Below are 10,548 nucleotides of genomic sequence, written 5' to 3' on the forward strand. Positions count from 1 at the left end.
TTTCCCTCCCCAACACCTGCCTCCTTCCACCTGCAGGCCCTCGTGTTCCTGGGGCCATCACATGGAGCACGTATCCTAGTCCACGGGACACGGGACATGGCTGCATACCTGCCCCGCTCCCACACTGGCTGCCCTCCACGGGAAGCTGCACACAGTGTATAAATTAAAGGGGCCCCCAAATCCTTGTCCCCAGTGATTTCAGTGTCCCGCACATGCTGAGCAGTCGGAGTTCCCCTTGGACCAAAGTCCCAGGTGCCCTAGGCTGTCCTGAGTCCCTAAATGGAGCCACCGCCCCCAGGCCTTGCCCGGTCAGCTCAGGCACCGGTCTCCTTTGGCTCTGGATCCCCGCGCCTGCTCTGCACGCTGAGGGACTCCGACGCTGTGTCCCCAAGGGCTGCCTCTCTAGAGAGTCACCAGGAGCTGATTAAGTGCTCAGTCCTGGGGCCTTGGAACGGCCATTCTAGGCAGTTCTCGGTCAGCTCAGGCTGCCATAACAAAACGCCACAGGACAGGTGCTTTAGACAACAGACTTTCACGTCTCCCAGTTCAGGAAGCGGAAGTCCCAGATGAGGTCCCGGCAGATTCACTTCCGGGCAAGGACTTTCCGCCTGGCTTTCGATGGCTGTGTCCTCACATCACAGGGAGTTCTGGTGTCTTTTCCTCTTCTCACACTCACAGAGACACAAATCCCATCACGGGGCCTCCCAATTATCTAATCTAAACCTGATGATCCCCAAAGGCTCCACCTCCAAATACCATCACATTGCAAGCTAGGGCCACAACATGTGAATTTTGGGGACACACACATTCAGTCCGTAACACACAATAATACTAAGGCCTCAAAGGGAAGTCAGAGAGGCCAAGCAGTCCCTTGGTGCTGAGGTTGACACATGTTGGTTGTCCTGGAGGCCGAAGAGCCCACACTGGGGTAACAGGCACAGGTGACAGGACAGGTGGGATGTGTGTGATGTGGCGGGGCACGGGTGTGGGCCGGTCAGCTGGGATGGGAGGAGGGCAGGGGCATTGTGACTGACACTGAGGACTTACAGCCCAGTGCTTCGGTCCCTGGCCCGGCTGAAGCCCACCATGAGCCTGGAGGACGGAGTGCGGCGGGCCATGCAGGAATGGCAGGGCACGAGCAATTATGACCGCATGAACTATTATGACATGGCAGCAAAGTGAGTCAGGGATGCAGGGCCTGAGGGGCTGTGGGGCGGGCTGAGGGTGGGTGAAAGGGGGAGGGGCTGGTGCGGTGGGCTCATCGGCAGGGATGCCATGAGGACGGGGATCCGCTAGGTCCGGCCCCTCCCTGGGGCCCTGCCTACCCCGGGGAAGCTCTCCATCCACCTGGGTGCTTGGGCCTCTCTCTCCTACCCACCCCGGAATCTCCGCGCTCCCCTGGCCTCGGGTCAAACCCTGCCCCGATGCTGAAACGGGGATGGGGAAGAGTAACCAGCACAGCCCAGTGGGGGTCGGCTCCAGCTGTGGGGACCCTGCAGGAGGGAAGCTAGTGACTACTGACAAGGTCGGGACCACGTCTCCTCATGAAAAGTGGCCAGAAATGGGTCACCTGCCATCCCAGAATGGGCTGGGGTAGAAGAGCTTGGGCAGGGGAAGCCAGCACCTCACACACCCCCAGACACGTCTCTGGCCTCCCTGCCTTTGCTGCACGGCAATCCACTCCGTGAACACCAATCACCCTCACAGAAAATGCACCCTCTCCTCTCAGCTGAGCTCCCACTTCCTGCAACATCTCCGGGGCCCTTCTCTCCCAGGCTATTGTCAGGGGCTCACAGTACCAGCCCAGGATTCCTGGATCCGGGCAAGGATTCCTCATGTCATTTGCAGTCAGTCACATCCCTGACCTAGCTTCTGGCTGTCAGCTCTTCTGAGTGGCCCTGGGCAGGGATAGGAGGAGCAGGGTCCCCTGAGGGCCGGGCCTGGGTCACACAGGCCTTGATTCAGGAAGACCCCCTGGATGTTTTCTGCCCTGCAGGTGTAGGTGAGCCAGCGTACCCCTGCAACTGTTCCGCAGGTGGGGGAGCAGCCCAGCCCACCCAAAGCCCTTCCTCCCCCATCCCTGGCCAGGCCTCCCTCTCAGCATGGCTATGGCTCTCCCTCTGCCCGCCAGGTTCATGGAATTTGAAGCTGAGGAGGAGATGCAGCTCCGGGTGCTGCAGTGTGTGAAGGGGCCCCAGGGCCTGCCTCCTCCAGCCCCACCAAAGCTTGCTCCTCCAGGGCCACCAGTCCCCAACACTGTGCCACGGTCAGGTACGGCAAGCATATTCCCACAGGAGCCAATACAAAGGCCTAAGGGGGCCTGCGGAGGCCTTGTGCCCTCATCTTGTCCCTTTCCTGTAAGGGGAGGGGGCGCCTGCTCTTTCAGCGAGAGCAGCCAGTGAGAACCTGGGGCTCCACTGCCCTGGATCAGGAACTAGGTATTGGCCTGGTCCAGGAGTTTCGTAGCTGCTATCGGCCTTGGCTGTCCAGGACCCAATGTACAGTCTTCCCAGGAAGCAGTGCTGGGTGGGGAGACGTCCCAGAATCTTGGTGGCTCCAAAGTCTTTCCAGGTAACTCAGTCTCACATGACCCACCTCGGGTAGTGTATCCTCCCACGGGGCCTGACGTGCAGCCAGGACCCATTTCATGGCCCTCAGTTCCAACCTCCCCCCAGTGTGGCTGGAGGTGGCCGCTACAGCCCAGCCACGCACCTGTCCTCCCTCCTGTCCTAGGGTGTGCTCCCAGGAAGGCTGGCCGCAGGGCACCAGCCACTCGCCCGCTCTCATGCAGACCCCAGCAGCTGACCCAGGCCAAGGCACCCAAGGAGATCCCACCAGAAGCTGTCCAGGAGTATGTGGATATCATGGAGGCACTGCTGGGGCCTCATGCAAATTGGGAGGATGAAGATATCGAGGAGCAGCAGGAGCAGGACGGGACTGACCCGGACCCAGGTCTCCTGAGCTACATTAACAAGCTGTGCTCCCAGGAAGACTTCATCACCAAGGTGGGCTGGCTTGGAGCCCTCGTGTGGGGAGGTTTTCTGGGGAACGGCAGTCCCAGCCCCATGGAATTCAGTTCTATTCATCCCTCAGCTACGGAGCAGTGTGTGTGTGAGAGACAGAGAAAGTCTGTGTGTAGCTGCTAGTGGCCATGAGTTAGAACGACCCTGCTGTGTGGATAGGAGAGACAGGCATTACTTTCTGCTTCTCCTCGAGGTCCCCCTGGCTGCAGTTCACTCCCTGCCAAAGACACTCATGCCCCTTTCCCCCTGCTCCAGGTGGAGGCCATCGTCCACCCCCGATTCCTGGCAGCTTTGCTTTCCCCAGACCCAAACTTGGATCCCTTGGCTCTGACTGAGGTGCTGGAGCAGGAAGAAGGACTCACCCTAGCACAGGTAACACACGGGAGACAGGGACACCAGGGCACCCAGGGGAGAAAGGGCCAGCAGATCTCCTAGGGGAGGAAAGGGCACCAGGCAAACCAGGGGGAACACGTGACCCTGTACCCCTGAAGCCCACGTGATTTTGTCTAGTCTTACCCTGCTGGGGGTGCATGGCCTCCGGAGGGGAACCGCCTGGGTCAGAGGAGTAGATGCAGAAGAGCAGGAACGAGAGGACAGAGCCAGGGAGGGAGGGCAGGGGGCGAAGCTGGAAGGAGGCCCAGCAGGGCACAGCACAGTCACAGTCCCTGCCTCTGACACCAAGCCAAGCCTCCTCTCACCTTCGCCACCTCCCGCCCAAATGCAGGGTTCTCCACCATCCTGCCAGCCCCTCCCCACACCTGGGGCAGAGCCAGTGAGTGCCATTTTGCTCCCCCCAGCTGGTGGAAAAGCGCCTCGCGGCCCCGAATGACGCAGGAGGTGTGGGGGCCACCCCAGCTCATGGCGCACCCCAATTGGAGTCACATCCTAAGACTGCAGCTGGCCAAGGAGAAGAGAGCAAAGACCGTGGCCCCCAAGGAGGGGTCATCACAGAAACCTGCCCAGCAGAGGCGGCTTCCCATGACCCTCGACCGCGCAGCCGAGACAACACCGACCTGCCCAGGCCCAAGGAGCCTGCCCTCTGGCCAGATCATCAGGAGTCACGCAAGCTGAGGGCTGCCCATCTCAGCTCCCCTCCCCAGGGCCACAGACCCTCCTCGCCTGGTCTCAGGGGAGCCTGTCCTGTTATGCCTGCGCAGGGCCCCGCAGTCAGGTCCAGTGAAGTCGAGGAGGACCTCCCCAGCCTGGACTTCCTCCTGACCTTGCAGTACAGCCTGCAGCCCTGGGGGCTGTCCCTGAGCCCCGTCCCTGCTCGGCGTCTGGCTCGACCCTCACGTCCTCAAAAGGGGAGGGGCGACCCATTGGTCTCTGGGAGGAGGAAGAAGCAGCACTGCAGCCAGTAGGGGCCGTGGGCCGGCCTCTCAGGGGTGCCAGTCCCTCTGGACTGGATTTGACCCTCACTGCATCCTGTGGCCCGAGGGATCCCGAGCTCCCATCACCCAGTGCTGACCCAGCTGCTCCTCAGCTACGGGCAGGGTGGGGGAGGCAGGACAGGGGAGAGAGGGTGGGGGGGTCTGGATGGGGAATTGGGGTGGGGGAGGGGGGCCTGTTTGGGGGATGAGGGTGGGGGAGAGGCGAGGCACAGGTCCGGGAGGCAGCACGTTGGGGGCGTTGTATGTAATGGGGGTTTGTATACAAGTGTGAATAAAAGTGGTATTGTTGGGAAATGCCCTGGGACTACTGCCTCTGTTCTCACGTCTGTGCCACTAAGTGGAGACAGGCCGGTGAGGAAGGAAGGATCTGGGAGATGCCAGGCTCCAAGGACCCACCGGTGCCCGACCATCAACTCCTTCTCTAGATTCTGAGATCTGATTCCTCCCCCAGGACCCATGTGGGATCCTTGACTAAAAGGGTGTCGGCCCCCACATGCAGAGCTGTGGTCATGGGGTGGGGGTGTCCCAGCAACAGTGGCAGGTGGGCAAAACCGTCCAGCACCACGGTGGCCTGGCTGTCTGCTAGGGGGAGGAAGGGGCCATGTCTGGGCGTCTCCTGCCCATCCACCCACGGAGCTCGCTGGTTAGCCCCCAGATGCTCCTCTGCACCTTTCCTCCCCTGTCCCACGTCAGCAGCATCCATGTCCCACCCGCCCCTGTGCCTTTGTGAAGTGTGAAGGAAGCTAACTCTTGGTGGCGGGTCAGCTGGCTGCTGCCCCTCCTATTCCCAGGTGGGTCTTCACATTGGAGAAGGCCTCAGAGCTTGGCTAGATTAAGACGGCGTGGTGTGAAGCTGCACACCACGGCCCTCAAGCCCAGAAGCTTCCAGAACATCATGCCATGCAGGTCCTCGTTGGTGGCATCCTCACGGGAACCCACAACTGTCCCTGCTATCCAGCTCACCGCACACAACAGGCGCTGAGGGAAAACGCGGGGATCGAAGGCTGGCGCCCTGGACCCACTCCTCACTAGTTCCCTGACTCTTCCACATTCAGAGCTGTCCTCAGGAGCCCCTCTTAGGTTTTAGGAATGTGGAGCAAGTCGTGTTTGGAGGGGACTTGGCCCATGCCCTAGTACGTGTGGGCACTCAGTCGAGCACAGGCATCATCTCGGTCACACCTCGGGGCTCCTGCTGCTACTCCTGTCCTCGCCACCTGATTGCTGTCTGTCCTGGGGCCCTTTTGTGGTTGAACCGTTCCCAGGAGGAGGCAGAACCTATGCTTGCCCGGCACCGTGCCCTGCCTCAACCTTACAATCTGCCCCTGACCCTGTACAGTGGGGCCAGCTGGAGGGCGGTTACAGTCACAATGTCGGGTCCCCCAAATCCGCATGTTGAAGCCCTAAGCCCCATCGTCATGGTATCTGGGGGTGGTGCCTTTGGGAGGTTGTTGGGGTAAGAGGAGATCAGAGGGTGGAGCCCTAATGATGGGGATTAGCGCCCTTATAAGAAGAGGAGACACCAGAACTCTCTCTTCCCCCTGTGATGACACAGCAGGAAAGGGAAATCAAAACGGAAAACCAACAATTATAACTCTCACCATGGTCCACAGATTCTCAGTAATGCATCTCGGTATTAATTCCATAGTATCTAACTTTCACCTATACTTTGGAGTAGTGTAAAATTCCCCGAACTAGAGGCAGGCTAGGTGTTGTGAGTGGTCATGTTTTCAAATGCAAGTTCAAGTTCTCCTGACTTTGGATTGGACTGAGGAGGAACATGGACACTCGACAATAGCTAATGCACGCTGCAAGGAGCCAGTTGGCCAAATCCCCATCTCTCTCCCGTAACTGCTTAATAGCCTTTACTTACTATGACGTGGTCTCAAGTGACTCCGGGGGTTCATAAAGGTAAATGAGAAGTAGTCACCCAACCTGGTGTGAGAATACTGCATGCAAATGACAGTCAGGAATCGAGGCTGTCTGGATCACAGCCCTCTGAAACCTCATTCACCGTGGCAACTGCATTATTTTAAATGGAGACAGCAAAGTAACTAGGTCCTACATCCAGAAGTCACAAGATTAGCTCACCGGTGAACCGGCAGTTTGAGAGTGGTGGGAGTTCCAAAGCTCCATAAAGACTTGGTACCTTCTACAGATTTGAGGTCTAGTTTGAAGTCAGGTAGTATAATGCCTCTGGTTTTATTTTATTTTTTGGCTCAGGACTGCTTTGGCTATTGGGGTCTTTTGTTGTTCCATACGAATTTAGGATTGTTTTTTCTATTTCTGTGAAGACTGTCATTGGTATTTTGATGGGGATTGCACCGAATCTGTAGATCACTTTTGGTATTATGGACATTTTCACAACATTAATTCTTCCAATCCATGAACAAGGAATGTCTTTCCACCTCTCTTGGTGTCCTCTTTCTTTCAGCAGTTTTGTAGTTCTCATTGTAGAGATCTTTCACCTCTTTGGTTAAATTTATTCCGAGGTATTTTATTCTTTTCATAGTTATTGTAAATGGGCTGGCTTTTTTCTTTCTTTCTTTCTTTTTTTTTTTTTTCCTGCTTATTTGTTGTTGCCATATAAGAATATTCCCAATTTTTATGCATTGATTTTGTATCCTGCACAGTACTGAATTTGTTTAGGAGCTCTAGGAGTTTTTTGGTAGAGGTTATGGATTTTTCTATATGTAGGATCACGTCCAATCCTGTGAAACTTGACGTTTTGATTTTGTCTTTTCCACTGTGGATGCCCTTTATTTCTTTCTCTTGCCTGATTGCTCTGGCTAGTACTTCCAATGCTATGTTAAATAGGAGTGGTGAGAGTGAGCATCCTTCTCTTATTCCTGTTCCTGAAGGAAAAGCTTTCAATTTTTCCCCATTCAGGACAATGTTGGCAGTGTGACTTTCATATATGGCTTTTATTGGGTTGACATATTTTCCTTCTATACCTACTTAGTTAAGGGTCTTTATCATGAAGGGATGATGCTGAATTTTTTCAAATGCTTTTTCTGCATCTCTTGAGATAATCGTATAGTTTTTATCCTTGCTTTTGTTCATGTGGTGTATCACATTTATTGATATATGTATGTTGAACCATTCTTGCATCCCTGGGATGAAACCCACATGATCACAGTGTATAATCTTTGTGACGTGCTGTTGTATTCTGTTTGCTAATGTCTTGCTGGAGATTTTCATGTCTATGTTCATCAAGGTTACTGACCTGTAATTTTCTTTTCGGTTGTTGTGTCTTTGTCTGATTTGGGGATCGGGATGATGCTGGCCTCATAGAATTAATTTAGGAGAACGGCCTCTGTTTCAATTTCTTGGAGTAGTCTGAAAAGGATGGTTGTTAATTCTTCTTTAAAACTTTGGTAGAATGCAGCAGTGAAGCCATCTGGTCCTGGGCTTTTCTGTGTTGGGGTACTGTTGATGACTGCATCATTCTCATTGCTTCTTATTGGTCTCTTCGGGTTTTGCATTTCTCCTTGGTTCAGTCTTAGTTGTTTACGGGTGTTCAGAAATCTATCCATTTCCTCCAGGTTTTCAAATTTGTTGGTGTATAGTTGTTCTGAACAATCTCTAATGATTCTTTGTATTTCTGTGGAATCGGTTGCAATGTCTCCCTTTCCATTTCTGATTTTTGTTATTTGGGCCTTCTCTCTTCTTTTCTAAGTAGTCTGGCCAACAGCTTGCGTAGTTTGTTTTTCCCCTGGAAAACAAAAACAAAAACAAAAACAAAAACATTTTGCTTCATTGATTTTCTGCATCATTCTTTTGGTCTCTACTTCGTTTAGTTCGACTCTGTTCTTAATCATTGCTTTCCATCTACTAGTTTGGTGCTTAGATTGTTCTTGGTTTTCTACTTACTTGAGATTTAATGTTAGATTATTTGAAGTGTTTCCATTCTTTTGATGTAAGCGCTTTTTACCGGCAACTCATCTTTGACAAGGCCACCAAGAATATACACTAGGGAAAGGACGGCACCTTCAATAAATAGTGCTGGGGAAACCGGACATCCATGCGTAGAAAAGTCAAACTAGGCCCATACCTTTCACCATACACAAAATCAACTCGAAATGGATTAAAGACTCAAATATAAGAACTGAAACTATAAAACTCCTAGATGAAAACACAGGGGACATACTTCAGGATGTAGGACTGGGCAAAGACTTTATGAATAAAACCCCAAAAGCACAAGCAGTAAAAGTAAACATATTGCAATATATCAAACCATAAAGCTTCTGCACAGCAAAAGAAGGCACACAGACAAGGGGCTGATATCCAGACATATAAGCAACTCAAACAACCCAAGAGCACATAAACAAGTTATTCAATATTAAAATGGGCAGAGACAGTTTTCAAAGAAAGACATGAATTTTCATGGCTTTCCAGCATAGGGGATCGTAAGTAAGGCCAGTCCACGGGAGTCTGCAGAGGTCGCAGCAACAGACCGTAGCTGAGCGTACAAGGACTGCTTCCTACAGAATGATGTGCATACAGCAACCCAGCCCGCTGGAGGTGCTGAGACAATCCAAACCTATTTCCAGACACTCATTCCCCCTACCTCCCTTACAAACCCTGTATTTATCGGATTCCTTGTTCTGACCTACCTTCGGGACGTGCAGCCACTCTACAGCAGGGTTGGCTGAGGGGCACAAAAACAGGTTTATTGATAAAGAAATGGAGTGAGTAGAACACCAGGCAGAAGCTTTGTGCTGTGAATCTGAGAAACAATTTCAAACTTGCCTCAGAGGCACACACCCACTGTGCTGCCCCTGTATAATCTGAGGGACCTTCAGAATCCTGCCTACCTGCCAGAACCCTGCACGGCATGTCTCCCCACCCCCACCAGCCCAACTGCCCCCACCCCTCCCCCACTGCAGAATTCTGGAGAGCTACATTCTAAGCCTGTTGACATTTAAAATTGGACCCTGAGCATCTGCAGTTGACAGTTTGCTGTCCGGGTCCTGCGCTAGACTTTTCAAACTGTGGAGACTGCCGTGCCACTGTGCTCAGTCCCCAAGCCTATGGGGATGGCTTCAAAGGGAGGTAAGTCTGCAGGGTCTGGGGTGTGTTATCAGACCCCTGTCACCCCTCAAACCCATGGGAGTTCAAATGTGACACTTGCCCTGGGACACCTGGTTGGGTGGAAATAGAGGAAGAGAGAGCACCGGACTTACCCAAGGGCATCTCACCCGGTAGGCGGGGGAAGCCACTGGCATCCTGACGCTGCAGGGGGAAGGGGGCTTCTCACAGGTGGATCCAGATGCCTCAGGAGAAACCTACCGGGTGACGAGAAAGGACACAGCAGTTGTACTGACTCTTTCCAGAAGGGAAACAGGTGACTTATGTTTCTAAGTCAACACAGGTCAACGTGTGTTTGTAGGCAATGGTGGACTGTGTCGTGCTTGTGCCACAGGGGGGCTCAAGAAGAAAGCCTGAGTCCTGCGTCCTTTCTTCAGACACCTGGGGTTTGTGCTAAGGTACTGTCCTGAGGGATACAAACCGGAGTATTCCAGAGATTAGAGGAGTAGCGGGGACAAACGGTCTCAGCCAGAAAACCGTTCAGTGGAACAGTTCTCTCTGACCAAGATTACCGTGAAATATCCCCTCCGTCAGTGAGGCTGGACGTCGCTCTAACTGCAGCAGTCCAGTCTCGGCTCACGTCTGCCCAGAGATGGCTTCTCATTCGGTCCAGATCGCTGTTGTCTCTGTTCACCAGGGACAGGGCAGCCAGAAACTGCAAACAAGATGGGGCTTGCTCTTCGCGGAGCTGTTCTGAATTGCTGTCCCTTTGGGGGACGCTCAGGTCTTCAGACCCATTCATCTTCCACCCTGTCTCATGGCCTGTCCTCTGCCCTTCGTTTCATGTGGAGATGAAGACTTTGTTCATACTCCATGTCTAGCACATCATGAACAGGGGACAGATGAGGCGTGCTGTCGGCTTTACAGTGGAAGGTTCTGAAAGGCTGGTTTCCTTCCCGAGAGAGGAAGCAGAGCAGCACACCATTAGGAAGATCTTCTATTATTATGACTGTTATTATTCAAAGTTAGGACATATGTCCTGATCAGTTAGGACCATGTCCTATGGACCTTGCTCTCCGTGACTACGGTTGACCTGAAACCCTAGT

The 10,548-nt window shown here is 53.4% G+C and overlaps 1 long non-coding RNA gene across 1 annotated transcript; it reads right to left on the reverse strand.

Annotated features, from left to right (window-relative positions):
* Nucleotides 1-7,573: 7,573 nt before the first annotated feature.
* Nucleotides 7,574-9,693, reverse strand: LOC134381291 (uncharacterized). Its single transcript, XR_010023929.1, has 3 exons — nucleotides 9,598-9,693; nucleotides 9,028-9,062; nucleotides 7,574-8,126 (listed from the first exon to the last, which is right to left on the reverse strand). It is a non-coding gene; the product is annotated as an uncharacterized LOC134381291 (long non-coding RNA).
* Between the last annotated feature and the right edge of the window lie 855 nt (nucleotides 9,694-10,548).

Source organism: Cynocephalus volans, chromosome 6 (assembly GCF_027409185.1).
Source record: "Cynocephalus volans isolate mCynVol1 chromosome 6, mCynVol1.pri, whole genome shotgun sequence".
NCBI classification, from domain to species: domain Eukaryota; kingdom Metazoa; phylum Chordata; class Mammalia; order Dermoptera; family Cynocephalidae; genus Cynocephalus; species Cynocephalus volans.